Source organism: Chiloscyllium plagiosum, unplaced genomic scaffold, assembly GCF_037043375.1.
Source record: "Chiloscyllium plagiosum isolate Xiang-an unplaced genomic scaffold, Cpla_swu_hap1 HiC_scaffold_33, whole genome shotgun sequence".
Taxonomy (NCBI): Eukaryota; Metazoa; Chordata; class Chondrichthyes; order Orectolobiformes; family Hemiscylliidae; genus Chiloscyllium; species Chiloscyllium plagiosum.
Genome location: NW_028270171.1, coordinates 25006214 through 25023057, shown reverse-complemented (window position 1 = coordinate 25023057; position 16844 = coordinate 25006214). Strand labels below are relative to the sequence as shown.

The window sequence follows — 16844 nt, the reverse complement described above, 5'->3', positions numbered from 1 at the left end:
CACACCTACTAAACTGAAATGGCAGCCTATAAATACTGCACCCTGAACCTCTCATATTGTGTTCTTCTCTGAGTTTTATACTCACACTGATTGGTTGTTCCCCCTTCCATCTCATGCTAAATCATTGGCTGCTTGATAAAATTGATCTTACCTCCCATTTCTCCCCAAACGGACAGACAAGAAATCCACCAAACTCCAACTTTGCACAACTCAAGTCTGAGGAAAATGGAGCAGACAGGAAAATAGCAAAGGGCTCAATGTTATTTTGTGCACCACTTTCAAGGTATTTGCAGTTACTGGGGAAGGAGGAAGTGGAGATGTTGCAAAAAGCTGCAATGAGGACAAATCAACAGGATCTTAGCGGGCATTCAGCCCATTGGGGCTGTGCTGTCTCTTTCAGACAATTCACCCCAAGATCTCCCAAACCCTGGAATTACCTTGTGCAAGTTTCTACTAAAGAGCATTTGCCATACTCTCGAAGCAGGCAAGTGATTTTTAATGGAGTAGTTGAAAAATCCAGTCAATTTGGATTGAGATGGAGTTGATATGGGACGAAAATCAGCCACCACAAAGACCAGGCTTAAAAAGTCAACACCCCAAAAGGGATTAGAACCACCAATCCACTACATCAGAAGCTACAGTCTGACCCATTAAGCCACAAAAACCCAGTGCCAATACTCTACTGGGAATAGTTGATCTTAAACGAGTGCTACAGCCGAGCATATTCCAAGATCTGTAACAACACACTGAGGGATGCACTAAAGTTTTGGGCAGCTGCTGCCAAGGTGTAACAGGGAAACAACACAGTCTCAGGTCTTTCTGACAAATTATCACATCGTTCTTTCAGTTCTCAGACCCTCTTGGTGCCTGACGATGAACAGAGATCGGTTCCTGCCCAAGTACAAAATGCCTTTTTTCTTCACGACACAGAACTTTGAGAAATGTCAAAATTCCAGTGTTTTGTTGGTTCTTTTCTCTCTGCACAGACTGTACACAACTGATTTAGAACCTTTGTCTGCATTTCTATTTGATTTTTAATGAAAAAAGTATATGTTTTAAATAAACAAAATCTGGAGAGAGAGAAGATCTGCCCGAAATTGCGAGCCCCCCCTTTGTGGAAGAGAGCCAGCTCTATATCGGGACAGGAAGGAGATTCCAATGGCCCAACATGGATTGTTCCAGTTAATACCCTCACCTCCTTGACCACAAAGTGAAGTGGGAGATGGCACTGGGCAGGGTGACACTAGGCACACGGACACACAAGATGGCCGCTGAGCCATAAGTTGGCCACTTGGTACACAAGATGGCCGCCGGACCACAATATGGAGAGAGACAGCAGAGCAAACACAGACACTGCCTGGGGCCACCAGAATGTCAGCACAATGCACTCACAACCGAGTTGATTAGTTTAAGGCGGATGGGAGATACAATACACATGAATAACATATACTGCCTGCCGAAGGGTCTGGGTCCAGCCAACACCTTTGATAGAAATGCTAACTGTTAGATACAGACTCAATACAGAGTGATAATAGCCAGGGCTGCAGTAATCGTCCTTCTCAGGAAGAGCGATTAGCGCCCATGACTACAGCAACGGACTTCCGCGCAGACGCTGAAACTGGCAACAACTGCATTGAAATTAACAAAGGCCACACTGGAACTAACAATAACTGCACTGAAACGATCAAGGATTCTGCAATGTTTACAATAACCAAGCCATGTTACAGAGACAATAACCTCATCACTGAGCTATTATATCACAAAATGTATAACAGTATCTTGACATGTGCTCCGGGTTGAGAGAAGAACCACAGCTGAGCACTGTGCTGTTGGTGCCGCTCTCTCCCCGGAGCTCCGGGATTTCCTTGTACAATAAACCCTGTCGTTGAACCCTGACTCTGACTCAGAGGCTGGTGATTTTCAGCAGTTGCCTTCCCACAAATGTTTGTCCAATCTGTGGATGTGGCACTCCAAGTTCTCCAACGATGGCCTAACTACCTCACGTCTCCATCATAGCCTCCTTGCAATTGTATTCAATACCTTGACTAAGAAAGGTAAGGACCCAAATGCATAGCCACAGCCCCATCAGTTCCAACCTTGAACACCCAGATTTCAGTCATTTTCATTGACATATTGGACCTTATCATAAATACCAAACATGCAGGTAATCTGTGGTTCAGCTGGTAATGTTGACAGAATATAGCTTAGACTGACACCAACACAACCAAAACAGAAGTTGCTTTGTCCATAGATGGGTAGGTCTATCTGTTGGAGCCCCAGTGATCTCATGGGTAAGGCACTAACTTCCTCAACTGGAGATTGTGGGCTCAAGTCTTATTTGGGGTTTTGATTTTGTTGAAACCTTCACTGTGCAGCTGACCTTAATCCTGTGGTCACGTGACCATGGCAACAAAATCAGGCATTCTCAATTGATCCTCAGATGGAGAAATTTGACCTGACAGAAAATTGGCCAAACTAAATTAAACAGCAGCTATCAGCTCCAGAGAACAGTGCAGCTCAGATCAAAGAGTTACAAAGATTCAAGAAGAACCAGTTCCAACCAGACTGAGGGTTGTATATTGGAGAAGTGTCAGGATTTCAGCCATTATGACTGTGCTGTCTCTTTCTGGAAATTCACCCCCATATCCTGCATACGCTGAAAATTCTGTATTTTTCTGACACAATTTCCCACCAACCCAATACAGACCTGGGGACATTTCTCGGGGAGATGAGAAATCGACTTGACGTCAGACAAAGATCAGTCTTGCAGACTGGGTTGAAAAGTCAGACACCCCAGATGGGACTTGAACCCACAATCCCTGGCTTAGGAGGCCAGTGCCTTATCCATTAGGCCACTGGGGCTGCACAATAGGGAGAAAAATGGCAGCCTTTACATCCTGCTCCGAGACCTCTCACAGTGTGTTTTTCTGAGATTTATATCCTTCCTGATTGTTTTTTACCCCTTCCATCTCATGCTAAATTGTTGGCTGCTTGATAAATTGATCTTGCCTCCCATTTCTCCCCAAACGGACATTTGAGAAATCACAGCCGGTCAGACAGCGTCCGAGGAGCAGGAGAGTCGACATTTCGAGCATAGGCCTGAAGAGCTTCTACTCGAAACATTGACTCCCCTGCCCCTCAGATGCCACCTGACCAGCTGTACTTTTCCAGCACCACACAGTTTGACTCTGATCTCTAGCATCTGCCGTGCTCACTTTCTCCCAGTTGAGAAATCAACTCAACTCCAACTTTGCAGACCCACACTTTGAGGCAAATGGAGCAGACAGGAGAAGGGAAAGGGCTCAATGTTATTGTGTGCAGTACTTTCAAGTTAGTGGAGAAGGAGTAAGTGGAGATGTTGCAAAAAGCTGCATTGAGGACAAATCAACACAATCTTAGCGGGCATTCAGCCCATTGTGGCTGTGCTGTCTCTTTCAGACAATTCACCCCAAGATCTCCCAGATCCTGGAATTACCTTGTGCAAGTTTCTGTTACACATCATTTGCATAATCTCAACGTAGGCACAGTGATTTTTAACAGAGTACTGTTGTTGATGTATATTTTAGAACATAGAACATAGAAAAGTACGGCACAGAATAAGCTCTTTGGCCCACAATGTTGTGCCGAGGATTAATCCTAATGTAAAATAAAATAACTTAACCTCCACACCCCTCAATTCACTGCTATCCATGTGCATGTCCAGCAGTCGCTTAAATGTCCCTAATGACTCTGCTTCCACCACCACCACTGGCAACACATTCCATGCATCCACAACTCTCTGCGTAAAGAACCTTCCTCTGACATTCCCTCTATACCTTTCTCCCAATATCTTCAAACTGTGACCCCACGTGCTGGTCCACTTTGTTCCACAAATCCGGACAACACAGGTTTCTGTACAATGGTAAATGCTTTATTATCGGACAGTTGGCGAGAGGTTTAAATTGTCCCCAAAGGTAGCCATGAGTCTCCTTGTAATGACACTTCTCCATGAATCTCTGCCCTACACACAGAGACAGTGTCTTTTATAGGAATTAAAGAAAAGGTTTATCAGTCAGGTGGGCGATTGTATTAAACATAGTTTAAAGCAGGTAATTATCAATTTACAAAGCCCGATGAACATCGATGTCCTGTGCTAACGTGTGAATAGATTACAGAAGCTCATTATCATATTCTTCATGATGATGTGTTGATGGGAAGAGATGAAGACAGAAGGGTTTTGCCTGATGGAAATGGGGGATTCACATCCCTATGCTAATATGGAGGGGAAGGAAGACAATGGGAGTGGGAGGCAGTTTAACAGAGTTGTGGCCAAGGCTAGCAGTCTTGTGTGGAAAGGGCAAATCCCTCTGTCCAGGACTACAGGGGGAATCCACATGTGTGGCTCCACTCGGCTCTATTTCTGAGATACAGTCAGCCTCCCCCCGACTGAGATGTTCTGTCTGTATTGTTAGAGTACAGGCTTTCTGTTGATACTGCAGTAAGTCCTTTGGTAGTGGAATGTTTAACCCTTGAGTCCCCAGTGTGTCCTGAAAGAGAAGCAAAGCATGGAACTGACCCCTCTTTGTGCATTTTAACTTCCTCACCAATATGCCAATATTTTCATGTACAAGTTTGACCAAGACTACTTTGCTGCACAGGCGCTATGACAACAGATGAATGGACACTGCGCAACAATCACCAGACACGGGTATCCCCTCCCAGTCAGGGAACACTTCAGCAGTCAGGGACATTCGCCCTCAGATGTTCGGGTGACCATCCTCCAAGGGAGACTTCGGGATACACAACGACGCAAAGTGGCCGAGCAGAGGCTGATAGCCAAGTTCGGTACACATGGGGATGGCCTCAACTGGGACCTTGGGCTCATGTCACACTACAGGTGACCGCAATACACTATGCACTCTCTCAAAGACACACATACACACAGACACACACACACAGACACACACACACACACACAGACACGCACACAGACACATAGACACACACTCACACCCATAAACACATGCTCAGAGGCTTATACTTCTTCACACTCACAATCACATGCACATAGTCACTCTCTCACTCTCTCTCTCATGCACGCGTGTACACAGTCATAGGTCTTCGGGATGAATTTATATTTGCACAATCTGCAGGCAGTCAATGCAGGCAGTCAGTCAATGGAGTATTTTATACATTCCACTTTGGAAATAGTACCAGTCTGCTTGGATTGTGTCTGGGAAAATTAACAAACAGTGAAATTCACAACTAATCTTGGAGGAACGTGTTTGGGGGAGGTCACAGCACAGAAATAGACAAGTGAATATTTTACGTGTGGCCTTACAGTAAGTCTGCAGTAGTGGGTAGAGTGGGTTCTTTCTTGATTATATGTTTTATTGAGCTATGTTTCTTGATTAAACTTAAAATGTAAGCCATAAGTATTAATTTCACCTGGAGCAGTGTTTGGTAGAGGAATAAGACAGTGCTATTTTCTGGGTCTGGTGATTGAAAGAAACAAAAATGGCTTTAGTAGAGTGATATGCTCTTCTTGTCGGAAATGGGAGTTTTAGGGAGAGTTTACCTGTTACTGAGGATTATGTCTGCAATAAATGGTGTTGGTTGCGAATCCTATCAGATCGAATGGATGGGTTGGAGAGACAGTTAGAGACCATGAGGTGAACACAAAAGATGTGATGGATTGCAGTTATAGGAAGGGTGAAAGTCTCAGATACAGTCACATAGATGGGTTAACGCCAGGAAAGGTAAGAGAGGTAGGCAGGTAATGCAGGATTCTTCTGTGGTTATCCCCATTTCAAACAAATATGCTGTTTTGGAAAATGTAGGGGGTGATGGATTCTCAGGGGAACGTAGCACGAACAGCCAAGTGTCTGGTATTGAGACTGGCTCTAATGCAATGAGAGGTACGTCAGGTTCCAAGAGATCAATTGTGTTAGGGGACTCTCTAGTCCGAGTCACAGACAGATGCGTGTGCAGCCAGCAGCGATAAAGCAGAATGGTGTGTTGCCTCCCTGGTACCAGGATCAAGGATATCTCACAAAGGGTGCAGAATGTTCTCACGGGGGAGAGGGGCCAGCAAGAAGTCAGTGTATACATTGGAACCAATGACATTGGAAGAGAAAAGGTTGAGATTCTGAAGGGAGATTACAGAGAGTTAGGTGGGAATTGAAAAAGGAGGTCCTTGAGAGTAGTAATATCTGGATTACTCCCGGTGCTACGGGCTAGTGAGGGCAGAAATAGGAGGATAGAGCAGATGAATGCATGGCTGAGGAGCTGGTGTACGGGAGAAGGATTCACACTTTTGGATCATTGGAAGCTGTTTCAGGGTAGAAGTGACCTGTACAAGAAGGACGGATTGCACCTAAATTGGAAGGGGACTAATATACTGACAGGGAGATTTGCTCAAGCTGCTCAGGAGAATTTAAACTAGTAACATGAGGGAGTGGGACCCAGGGAGATAGTGAGGAAAGAGATCAAGCTGAGACTGGTACAGTTGAGAACAGAAGTGAGTCAAACAGTCAGGGCAGGCAGGGACAAAGCAGAGAATAGGGAAGGACTGATAAATTAAACTGCATATATTTCAATGCAAGGGGCCTAACAGGGAAGGCAGATGAACTCAGGGCATGGTTAGGAACATGGGACTGGAATATCATAGTAATAATAGAAACATGGCTCAGGGATGGACAGGGCTGGCAGCTTAATGTTTCAGGATACAAATGCTACAGGAAGGACAGAAAGGGAGGCAAGAGAGAAGGAGGAGTGGTGTTTTTAGTGGGATTGTATTTTCGATCCCATAACAGACAGAGGGAAATTGAGAAACAAATTTGTTAGGCCATCTCAGTTATCGCTAAGCATAACAGGGTGATTATGGTAGGGGATTTTAACCTTCCAAACATACACTGGGATTGCCAGTGTTAAGGGTTTAGATGGAGAGGAATTTGTTAAGGATGTACAAGAAAATTTCCTGATTCAGTATTGGATGTACCTACTAGACAAGGTGCAAAACTTGACCTAGTCTTGAGAAATAAGGCAGGGCAGGTGACTGAGGTGTCAGTGGGGGAGCACTTTGGGGCCAGCGACCGTAATTCTATTAGTTTTAAAGTAGCGATGGAAAAGGATAGATCGGATCTTTAAGTTGAAGTTCAAAATTGGAGAAAGGCTAATTTTGACGGTATTAGGCAGGAACTTTCAAAAGCTCACTGGGGCAGATGTTCGCAGGTAAAGGGACGGCTGGAAAATGGGAAACCTTCAGAAATGAGATAACGAGAGTCCAGAGAAAGTATATTCCTGTCAGGGTGAAAGGAAAGGCTGGTAGGTATAGGGAATGCTGGATGACGAAAGAAATGGAGGGTTTGGTTAAAAAAAAGAAGGAAGCATGGGCTTTTGCCTGAAATGTCGATTTTCCTGCTCCTTGGATGCTGCCTGACCTACTGTTCTTTTCCAGCACCACTCTGATCTAAACTCCCTCAAATATCAGCAAGGTGGCATTTGTGTGGAGCCACAGGAGATGGGGGAGATACTAATTGAGTATTTTGCATCAGTGTTTACTGTGGAGAAGGACATGGAAGACATCGACTGTAGGGAAATAGATGGTGACATCTTGAAAAATGTGCATATTACAGAGGCAGAAGCGCTGGATGTCTTGAAATGCTTGAAGTGGATAAGTCCCCAGGACCTGATCAGGTGTATCCTAAAACTCTGTGGGAAGCTCGGGAAGTGATTGCTGGGCCTCTTACTGAGATCTTTGTGTCATCGATAGTCACAGGTGAGGTATCGGAAGACTGGAGGTTGGCTAACGTGGTGCCACTGTTTAAGAAGGGTGGTAAGGACAAGCCAGGGAACTATAGACCAGTGAGCCTGACCTCAGTGGTGGGCAAGTTGTTGGAAGGAATCCTGAGGGACAGGATGTACATGCGTTTGGAAAGGCAAGGACTGATTAGGGGTCGTCAACATTGGTTTGTGTGTGGAAAGCTTGATTGAGTTTTGTGAAGAAGTAACAAAGAGGATTGATGAGGGCAGAGCAGCAGATGTGATCTATATGGACATCAGTAAGGCATTCAACAAGGTTCCCCATGAGAGACAAGGGAGCAAGTTTGATCCCATGGAATACAGGGAGAACCAGCCATTTGGAGACAGAATTGGCTCAAAGGTCGAAGACCGAGGGTGGTGGTGGAGGGTTGTTTCTCAGACTGGAGGCCTGTGACCAGTGGAGTGCCACAAGGATCGATGCTGGGTCCACTACTTTTCATCAGTTATAAAAATGATTTTGATGTGAGCATAAGAGGTATAGTTAGTAAGTTTGCTGATGACACCAGGATTGGAGGTGTCGTGGACAGCAAAGAGGTTACCTCAGATTACAATGGGATCTTGATCAGATGGACCAATGGGCTGAGAAGTGGCAGATGGAGTTTAATTTAGATAAGTATGAGGTGCTGCCTTTTGTTAATGCAAATGTGATCAGGACTTATACACTTAATGGTAAGGTCCCAGGGAGTGTTGCTGAACAAAGAGACCTTAGAGTGTAGGTTCATAGCTCCTTGAAAGTAGAGTCGCAGATCGATAGGATAGTGAAGAAGGCGTTTGGTATGCTTTCCTTTATTCTAAATCAGTTGTGTACAGTCTATGCAGAGAGATAAGAACCAACAAAACATTGGAATTTTGACATTTCTAAAAGCTTCTGTACAGTTGTGAACAAAAAGGCATTTTCTACTTGGGCAGGAACCGATCACTGCTCATTGTCAGGCACCAAGAGGGTCTGAGAACTGAAAGAACGATGTGATAATTTGTCAGAAAGACCTGAGACTGTGTTGTTTCCCTGTTACACCTTGGCAGCAGCTGCCCAAAACTTTAGTGTATCCCTCAACATGTCATCTGAGATGTTGGAACATGCTGGGCTGTAACACTCGCTTGATGCCAAGACTTTACACTGGCAAATGGCTATGTGTGCCCTAATAGCATATTGGGTAAACCACTGTCCTCCTAAGTGTGGGATTGTGGGTTTAATTTCCCTCTGGGCTGCTTACGTTTTAAGCTTGGTCTTTGTAGCTGACTTTTGTCCCATGCCAACTTCATCACGATCAAAATTGACTGCATTTTTCAAACTACTCTGTTCAAAATCACTGTGCCTGTGTTGAGATTATGGCAAATGCTGTTTAGTAGAAACTGGCACAAGGTAATTCCAGGATTTGGGAGATCTTGGGGTGAATTGTCTGAAAGAGACAGCACAGCCACAATGGGCTGAATTGAAAATGTGTTGCTGGAACAGCAGAGCAGGTCAGGCAGCATCCAGGGAACAGGAGAATCGATGTTTCGGTCATAAGCCCTTCTTCAGGAATGAGGAAAGTGTGTCCAGCAGGCTAAGATAAAAGGTAGGGAGGAGGGACTTGGGGGAGGGGCATTGGAAATGGGATAGGTGGAAGGAGGTCAAGGTGAGGGTGATAGGTCAGACTGGGGTGGGGGCGCAGAGGTCAGGAAGAAGATTGCAGGTTAGGAAGGCGGTGCTGAGTTCGATGGATTTGACTGAGACAAGGTGGGGGGAGGGGAAATGAGGAAACTGGTGAAATCCGAGTTCATCCCTTGTGGTTGGAGGGTTCCCAGGCGGAAGATGAAGTGCTCTTCCTCCAACCGTCGTGTTGTTGTGGTCTGGCGATGGAGGAGTCCATGGACCTGCATGTCCTTGGTGGAGTGGGAGGGGAAGTTGAAGTGTTGAGCCACAGGGTGGTTGGGTTGGTTGGTCCGGGTGTCCCAGAGGTGTTCTCTGAAACGCTCCACAAGTAGGCGGCCTGTCTCCCCAATATAGAGGAGGCCACATCGGGTGCAGAGGATGCAATAGATGATGTGTATGGAGGTGCAGGTGAATTTGTAGCGGATATGGAAGTTTCCTTTGGGGCCTTGGAGGGAGGTGAGGGGGGAGGTGTGGGCGTAAGTCTTGCACCTCCTGCGGTTGCAGGGGAAGGTGCTGGGAGTAGAGGTTGGGTTGGTGGGGGGTGTGGATCTGACGAGGGAGTCACGGAGGGAGTGGTCTTTACGGAATGCTGATAGGGGAGGGGAGGGAAATATATCCTTGGTGATGGGGTCCGTTTGGAGGTGGCGGAAATGACGGCGGATGATATGCTGTACATGGAGATTGGTGGGGTGGTAGGTGAGGACCAGTGGGGTTCTGTCCTGGTGGCGGTTGGAGGGGCGGGGCTCAAGGGCAGAGGAGCGGGAAGTGGAAGAGATGCGGTGGAGGGCATCGTCGACCACGTCGGGGGGGAAATTGCGGTCCTTGAAGAAGGAGGCCATCTGGTTGTACGTTTTTGGAACTGGTCCTGGTCCTCCTGGGAGCAGATGCGGCGGAGACGAAGGAATTGGGAGAATGGGATGGCATTTTTACAGGGGGCAGGGTGGGAGGAGGTGTAGTCCAGGTAGCTGTGGGAGTCGGTCGGTTTGTAGTAGATGTCCGTGTTGATTCGGTCGCCTGAGATAGAAATAGAAAGGTCGAGGAAGGGGAGGGAGGAATCTGAGACTGTCCAGGCGAATTTGAGTTCGGGGTGGAAGGTGTTGGTGAAGTGGATGAACTGTTCAACCTCCTCGTGGGAGCACGAGGTAGCGCTGATACAATCATCGATGTAGCGGAGGAAAAGATGGGGAGTGGGGCCAGTGTAGTTGCGGAAGATGGATTGTTCCACATACCCTACGAAGAGGCAGGCATAGCTAGGGCCCATGCAGTGCCCATGGCTACTCCTTTGGTTTGGAAGAAGTGGGAGGATTGGAAAGAGAAGTTGTTCAGGGTGAGGACCAGTTCGGTCAGTCGAAGGAGGGTGTCAGTGGAAGGGTACTGGTTGGTACGGTGGGAAAGGAAGAAGCGGAGGGCTTTGAGTCCTTCGTGATGGGGGATGGAGGTGTACAGGGACTGGATGTCCATGGTGAAGATAAGGCATTGGGGACCGGGGAAGCGTAAATCATGGAGGATGTGGAGGGCATGGGTGGTGTCCCGACCCATGCTCGCAGCTCGCAGATACCTCCTCCTACTGTCCCCTAGACCATGACCCCACCCCCCACCACCAAACCATCATCTCCCAGACCATCCATAACCTCATCACCTCGGGGGATCTCCCATCCACCGCCTCCAACCTCATAGTCCCACAACCCCGCACCTCCCGCTTCTACCTCCTGCCCAAAATCCACAAACCTGACTGCCCCGGCCAACCCATTGTCTCAGCCTGCTCCTGCCCCACCGAACTCATCTCTGCATACCTCGACACGGTCCTGTCCCCCTTAGTCCAAGAACTCCCCACCTACGTTCGGGACAGAACCCCACTGGTCCTCACCTACCACCCCACCAATCTCCATGTACAGCGTATCATCCGCCGTCATTTCCGCCACCTCCAAACGGACCCCACCACCAAGGATATATTTCCCTCCCCTCCCCTACCAGCATTCCGTAACTGGAAGGGTACTGGTTGGTACGGTGGGAAAGGAAGAAGCGGAGGGCTTGGATTTCTTCGTGATGGGGGATGGAGTCCCTCCGTGACTCCCTCGTCAGATCCACACCCCCGACCAACCCAACCTTCACTCCCGGCACCTTCCTCTACAACCGCAGGAGGTGCAAGACTTGCGCCCACACCTCCCCCCTCACCTCCCTCCAAGGCCCCAAAGGAAACTTCCAAATCCGCCACAAATTCACCTGCGCCTCCACACACATCATCTATTGCATCCTCTGCACCCGATGTGGCCTCCTCTATATTGGGGAGACAGGCCGCCTACTTGTGGAGCGTTTCAGAGAACACCTCTGGGACACCCGGACCAACCAACCCAACCACCCCGTGGCTCAACACTTCAACTCCCCCTCCCACTCCACCAAGGATATGCAGGTCTTTGGACTCCTCCATCGCCAGACCACAACAACACGACGGCTGGAGGAAGAGCGCTTCATCTTCCGCCTAGGAACTCTCCAACCACAAGGGATGAACTCGGATTTCACCAGTTTCCTCATTTCCCCTCCCCACACCTTGTCTCAGTCAAATCCATCGAACTCAGCACAGCCTTCCTAACCTGCAATCTTCTTCCTGACCTCCCCGCCCCCACCCCAGTCTGACCTATCACCCTCACCTTGACCTCTTTCCATCTATCGCATTTCCAACGCCCCTCCCCCAAGTCCCTCCTCCCTACCTTTTATCTTAGCCTGCTGGACACACTTTCCTCATTCCTGAAGAAGGGCTTCTGCCCGAAACGTCGATTCTCCTGTTTCCTGGATGCTGCCTGACCTGCTGCGCTGTTCCAGCAATACATTTTCAGCTCTGATCTCCAGCATCTGCAGACCTCACTTTCTCCACAATGGGCTGAATGCCTGCTATGATTCTGTTGATTTGTCCTCAATGCAGCTTTTTGCAACATCTCCACTTACTCCTTCCCCACTAACTGCAAATATCTTGAAAGTGCTGCGCAAAATAACATTGAGCCCTATGCTATTTTCCTGTCTGCTCCATTTTCCTCAGACTTGAGTTGTGTAATGTTGGAGTTTGGTGGATTTCTTGTCTGTCCATTTGGGGAGAAATGGGAGGTGAGATTGATTTATCAAGCAGCCAATATTTTAGCATGAGATGGAAGGTGTAAAAAACAATCAGTGAGAGTATAAAACTGAGAAACACACAATATGAGCCATCAGGGTGTAGTATTTAAAGGCTGCCAGTTTACCTGTAAACGTGTCGCCCCACTGACCTAATGGATAATGTTTTGCCCTCCAAAACCAGTGATTATGGGTTCAAGTCCCATCTGAGGTGGCTAACTTTTCATAGCTTGCCCTTTGTCAACTTTACTTCTAATCCACATTATAAAAATCCCCATGTCTGTATTCAGTTGATGGGAAGTGATGTCCAACATGATCTTGCACAAAGTTGTCGGGAATCTGCAGGATTGGGGCGAAATTGTCTGAAAGAGACAGCACAGTCACAATGGCTGAAAACCTGCTGAGATTCTCCTGTGGATGGCATGGTGGCTCAGTGGGTAGCACTGCTGCCTCACAGCATCAGGGACCTGGCTTTGATTCCTCCCTTGGGTGACTGTTTGTGTCGAGTTTGCACATTCTCTCCATGGGGTACTCCAGGTGCTGTAGTTTCCTCCCACAGCCCAAAGATGTGCAGGTTCGGTGGATTGGCTTTGGGGAATGCAGGGTGAGAGGATAGGTGTTGGGCCTGGCTGGGATGCTCTTCAGAGGGTCAGTGTGGATGTGATGGTCTGAATGGCCTCCTCCCACCCCACTCTAGGGCTTCTCTGAAGTTTGAAGCAGATGGTCAAAGTCCCAGTCAAAGCTTCGTGAAGGGACTGGCATCCAGGTGTGTGTCCCTATGCTCCTTTTCCCTGATCTTCCCCAATGTTCAAATCAACATCATCACATTAAAGATATTTTGTTTCTTGTCTTAATGAGAAGGGATTTGTCTTCAAGAGCACAAAGGGTTTGGATGTTGTCCCTTGAGGTTTGCTGATGAAACCGTTGATGTGCAGGGCCATCTGCAGATAATGGCAGAGACACTCTCCAGTGGTGACTGTCAGCGTTACCAGTCGTGAAGACTTCATCCAAGAAACTGACGGTGATCTTGACCACGGTCTCACCACGGCCTGCAAATCACAATCGGCTTAACCAGACTCAAGAACTGAAGAGAAACCAAGAACATCTCACCGATATTACCATGAAGGTTGGTCACAGCAAAGGATCAACAGCGAGACCGCAAAAACACATTTCATATCTCTCTGTGCTGTAACTTTCTGCTGTCTTTCTCCATTGAAATAATATCCAGCTGCTTTATTCTAACCTCACACATTCCCATATTGTCTTTCATTTGCTAAGTTTTTGGCTACTCCCTTACCCCATCCATCTCCCTCTGTAAACTCTGTGAGTCAGCCTCAGCAGTTGCCTTCCCACAAATGTTTGTCCAATCTGTGGATGTGGCACTCCAAGTTCTCCAACGATGGCCTAACTACCTCACGTCTCCATCATAGCCTCCTTGCAATTGTATTCAATACCTTGACTAAGAAGGGTAAGGACCCAAATGCATAGCCACAGCCCCATCAGTTCCAACCTTGAACACCCAGATTTCAATCATTTCCATTGACATATTGGACCTTATCATAAATACCAAACATGCAGGTAATCTGTGATTCAAGTTGTAACATTGACTGAATATAGCTTAGACTGACACCAACACAACCAAAACAGAAGTTGCTTTGTCCATAGATGGGTAGGTCTATCTGTTGGAGGCCCAGTGACCTCATGGATAAGGCACTAACTTCCTAAACCAGAGATTGTGGGCTCAAATCTTATTTGGGGCTTTGATTTTGTTGAAACCTTCACTGTGCAGCTGATCTTAATCCTGTGTGGTCACGTGACCATGGCAACAAAATCAGGCATTCTCAATTGATCCTCAGCTGGAGAAATTTGACCTGACAGAAAATTGGCCAAACTAAATTAAACAGCAGCTATCAGCTCCAGAGAACAGTGCAGCTCAGATCAAAGAGTTATAAAGGTTCAAGAAGAACCAGTTCCAACCAGACTGAGGGTTGTATATTGGAGAAGTGTCAGCCTGAGTCAATCCACCTTATAGCTCCTGGCATGACAACAGTGAAGGGTATTGGTGTGACCCCATTGGATGATGTGAACCCAGCTCATGACCGTATTGGCCAAAGCCACAGAAGATTCTGGAAGATGAGGGACAGGAGAGGAGGAAAACACTCCTGAATGCCAAACCCTTAGCAAAGCCTTGACTGGGTCCTGCAGTGGAGCTCTGACCATCTGCTCCAAACCTGTTCATAAAAGTCCTTGCGTGAGAAGGGCAGGCCATTCAGACCATCACATCCACACTGACCCTCTGAAGAGCATCCCACCCAGGCCCAACTCCTATCCTCTCACCCTGCATTCCCCAAATCCAATCCGCCGAACCTGCACATCTTTGGGCTGTCGGAGGAAACCAAAGCACCCGGAGTACCCCATGGAGAGAATGTGCAAACTCGACACAAACAGACACCCAAGGAAGGAATCAAAGCCAGGTCCCTGATGCTGTGAGGCAGCAGTGCTACCCACTGAGCCACCATGCCATCCCCCGGAGAATCTCAGCAGGTTTTCAGCCATTTTGACTGTGCTGTCTCTTTCAGACGATTCACCCCTCTATCCTGCATTTCCTCAACATTCCGTATTTTTCTGACACAAGGTACCACCAACCCAACACAGACCTGGGGACTTTTCCAGAGGAGATGAGAAATCAACTTGACCTCGGATGAAGATCAGCCATGAAGACAAGGGTTAAAAGTCAAACACCCCAGATGGGACTTGAACCCACAATCCCTGGCTTAGGAGGCCAGTGCCTTATCCATTAGGCCACTGGGGCCACATGTGTAATGCTAAAATGGCAGCTTTTACATTTTGTTTTGCAAGAACACACTGACTGTGGCTCAGCCAGCACAGAGTCAGTGCCCTGGACTGAGGGGATTCTAAATCTCCTGGTTATATATGGTTTTTCCTTTACCCCCACACTGCTGCCTAACTGCGGTAGTGCTTATATTTTCCCCAGCACCATGTTGTGTGTGTGCAGGTGTGAGACACAGTGAAAGACAACAGATGTACAAATCTTTACTCAATTCCCACCACCAGGAAGAAAGGAAACACCCGAGTGGCCAGTGACAGGCATCAAAGGGCAATGCTGCGTGATCAAACAGTGAGGGGGAGGGCACTCTCTGAACAGCTCAAGGATGTTGGTAGACACTGCGTGCTCCTTCTCCAGGGACACCCGGGCTTCATTGTAACCGCGGAAGAGGGTCAGGCAATCGGCCCTAACAACCAGTTTGGCCAGGCCCAGGAGCAGACCCACGAGGAGATCCTCTGACCAACCCTCCCCCCTCGGCACTGGGTGCCCAATAATGGGGAGTGTGGGGCTGAAGTCCAAACAGAAACGGAGGAGAAGGTTTCCAAGAAAGCTAAAAAGGGAGTGCAAGCAGCCTGTTCCATGGACTCCACAGCACCACAGAACAAGCAGTTGGGCCGGGAGTCCGTGAACCACCGCAATCTGCCGACTGCCGCGTGCAATACCCTCCTCCCCAGATCCCCGTGAGAAAGGGGGAGGACTCCCACATAGAGAGCCCTTCACTGGGGATGGTCCTCACCACCCGGTGGTAAATGGGCACGCCAGGGTGTGTCCGGGAGGTGGATGAGGGTGTGCAGCAGCAGTCTGTACAGGGCCCTCTGTGATACACCCCTGAAAGGGACAAAACTAAAACTCCAGAGACAGCTCAGGTTGTGGGGCACAGGCTCCCGCAGCAAGTACAGGACCCTGGGGCCAATGTGAAATTCCGTCCGGGCAGGAGTGAGCACAGACGGGATCCCACCGCACACCTGAGCATCCTCCAACTGGGGTACTACGTCGGGCCAGAGCACCGCCGTTGTAAGGCATCAGATGGCGGTGGCCACGTACCGGACGTCTACCGCTGCCCTGCTCGCTATGTCCTGCGGCAGCGTCCAGCCCAGGCCCCCACCATCCAGCACGTCCCCGACCCTGGTCACCCTCGCAGCCACGGCCCTCCCCTCCGACAGCCACTCGAACCCACGAGTACGGAGGTGCGGATTCCTGAGCAACGGCTCCCTGACGACAGCCGCTACTCCAGCCGGAGGGTAGGCGGGACGCAATTCGACCATGTTCCAGACAGTGAGCAGGTCCTGGTAAAAGACAGGCAGTGTCCTGAGAGTGACCTCCAAACCATCACGGTCGCTGATCAGGAGCTGCGTGTCGTAGTTGAGGTTATGCACCTGGTGGAAAAAAATACGTCGCCATGGCACCCCGCCGAGGGTGAGGCTCAATGTAAAGGTATCGCTGCAAGGTCTG

At 48.3% G+C, this 16844-nt stretch overlaps 2 non-coding genes across 2 annotated transcripts; both read right to left on the bottom strand.

The window, feature by feature from the left end:
- Positions 1 to 2789: 2789 nt before the first annotated feature.
- Positions 2790 to 2862, bottom strand: trnar-ccu (transfer RNA arginine (anticodon CCU)). Its single transcript has one exon. It is a non-coding gene; the product is annotated as a tRNA-Arg (tRNA).
- Positions 2863 to 15283: 12421 nt separating this feature from the next.
- trnar-ccu (transfer RNA arginine (anticodon CCU)) lies at positions 15284 to 15356 on the bottom strand. Its single transcript has one exon. It is a non-coding gene; the product is annotated as a tRNA-Arg (tRNA).
- Positions 15357 to 16844: the final 1488 nt, after the last annotated feature.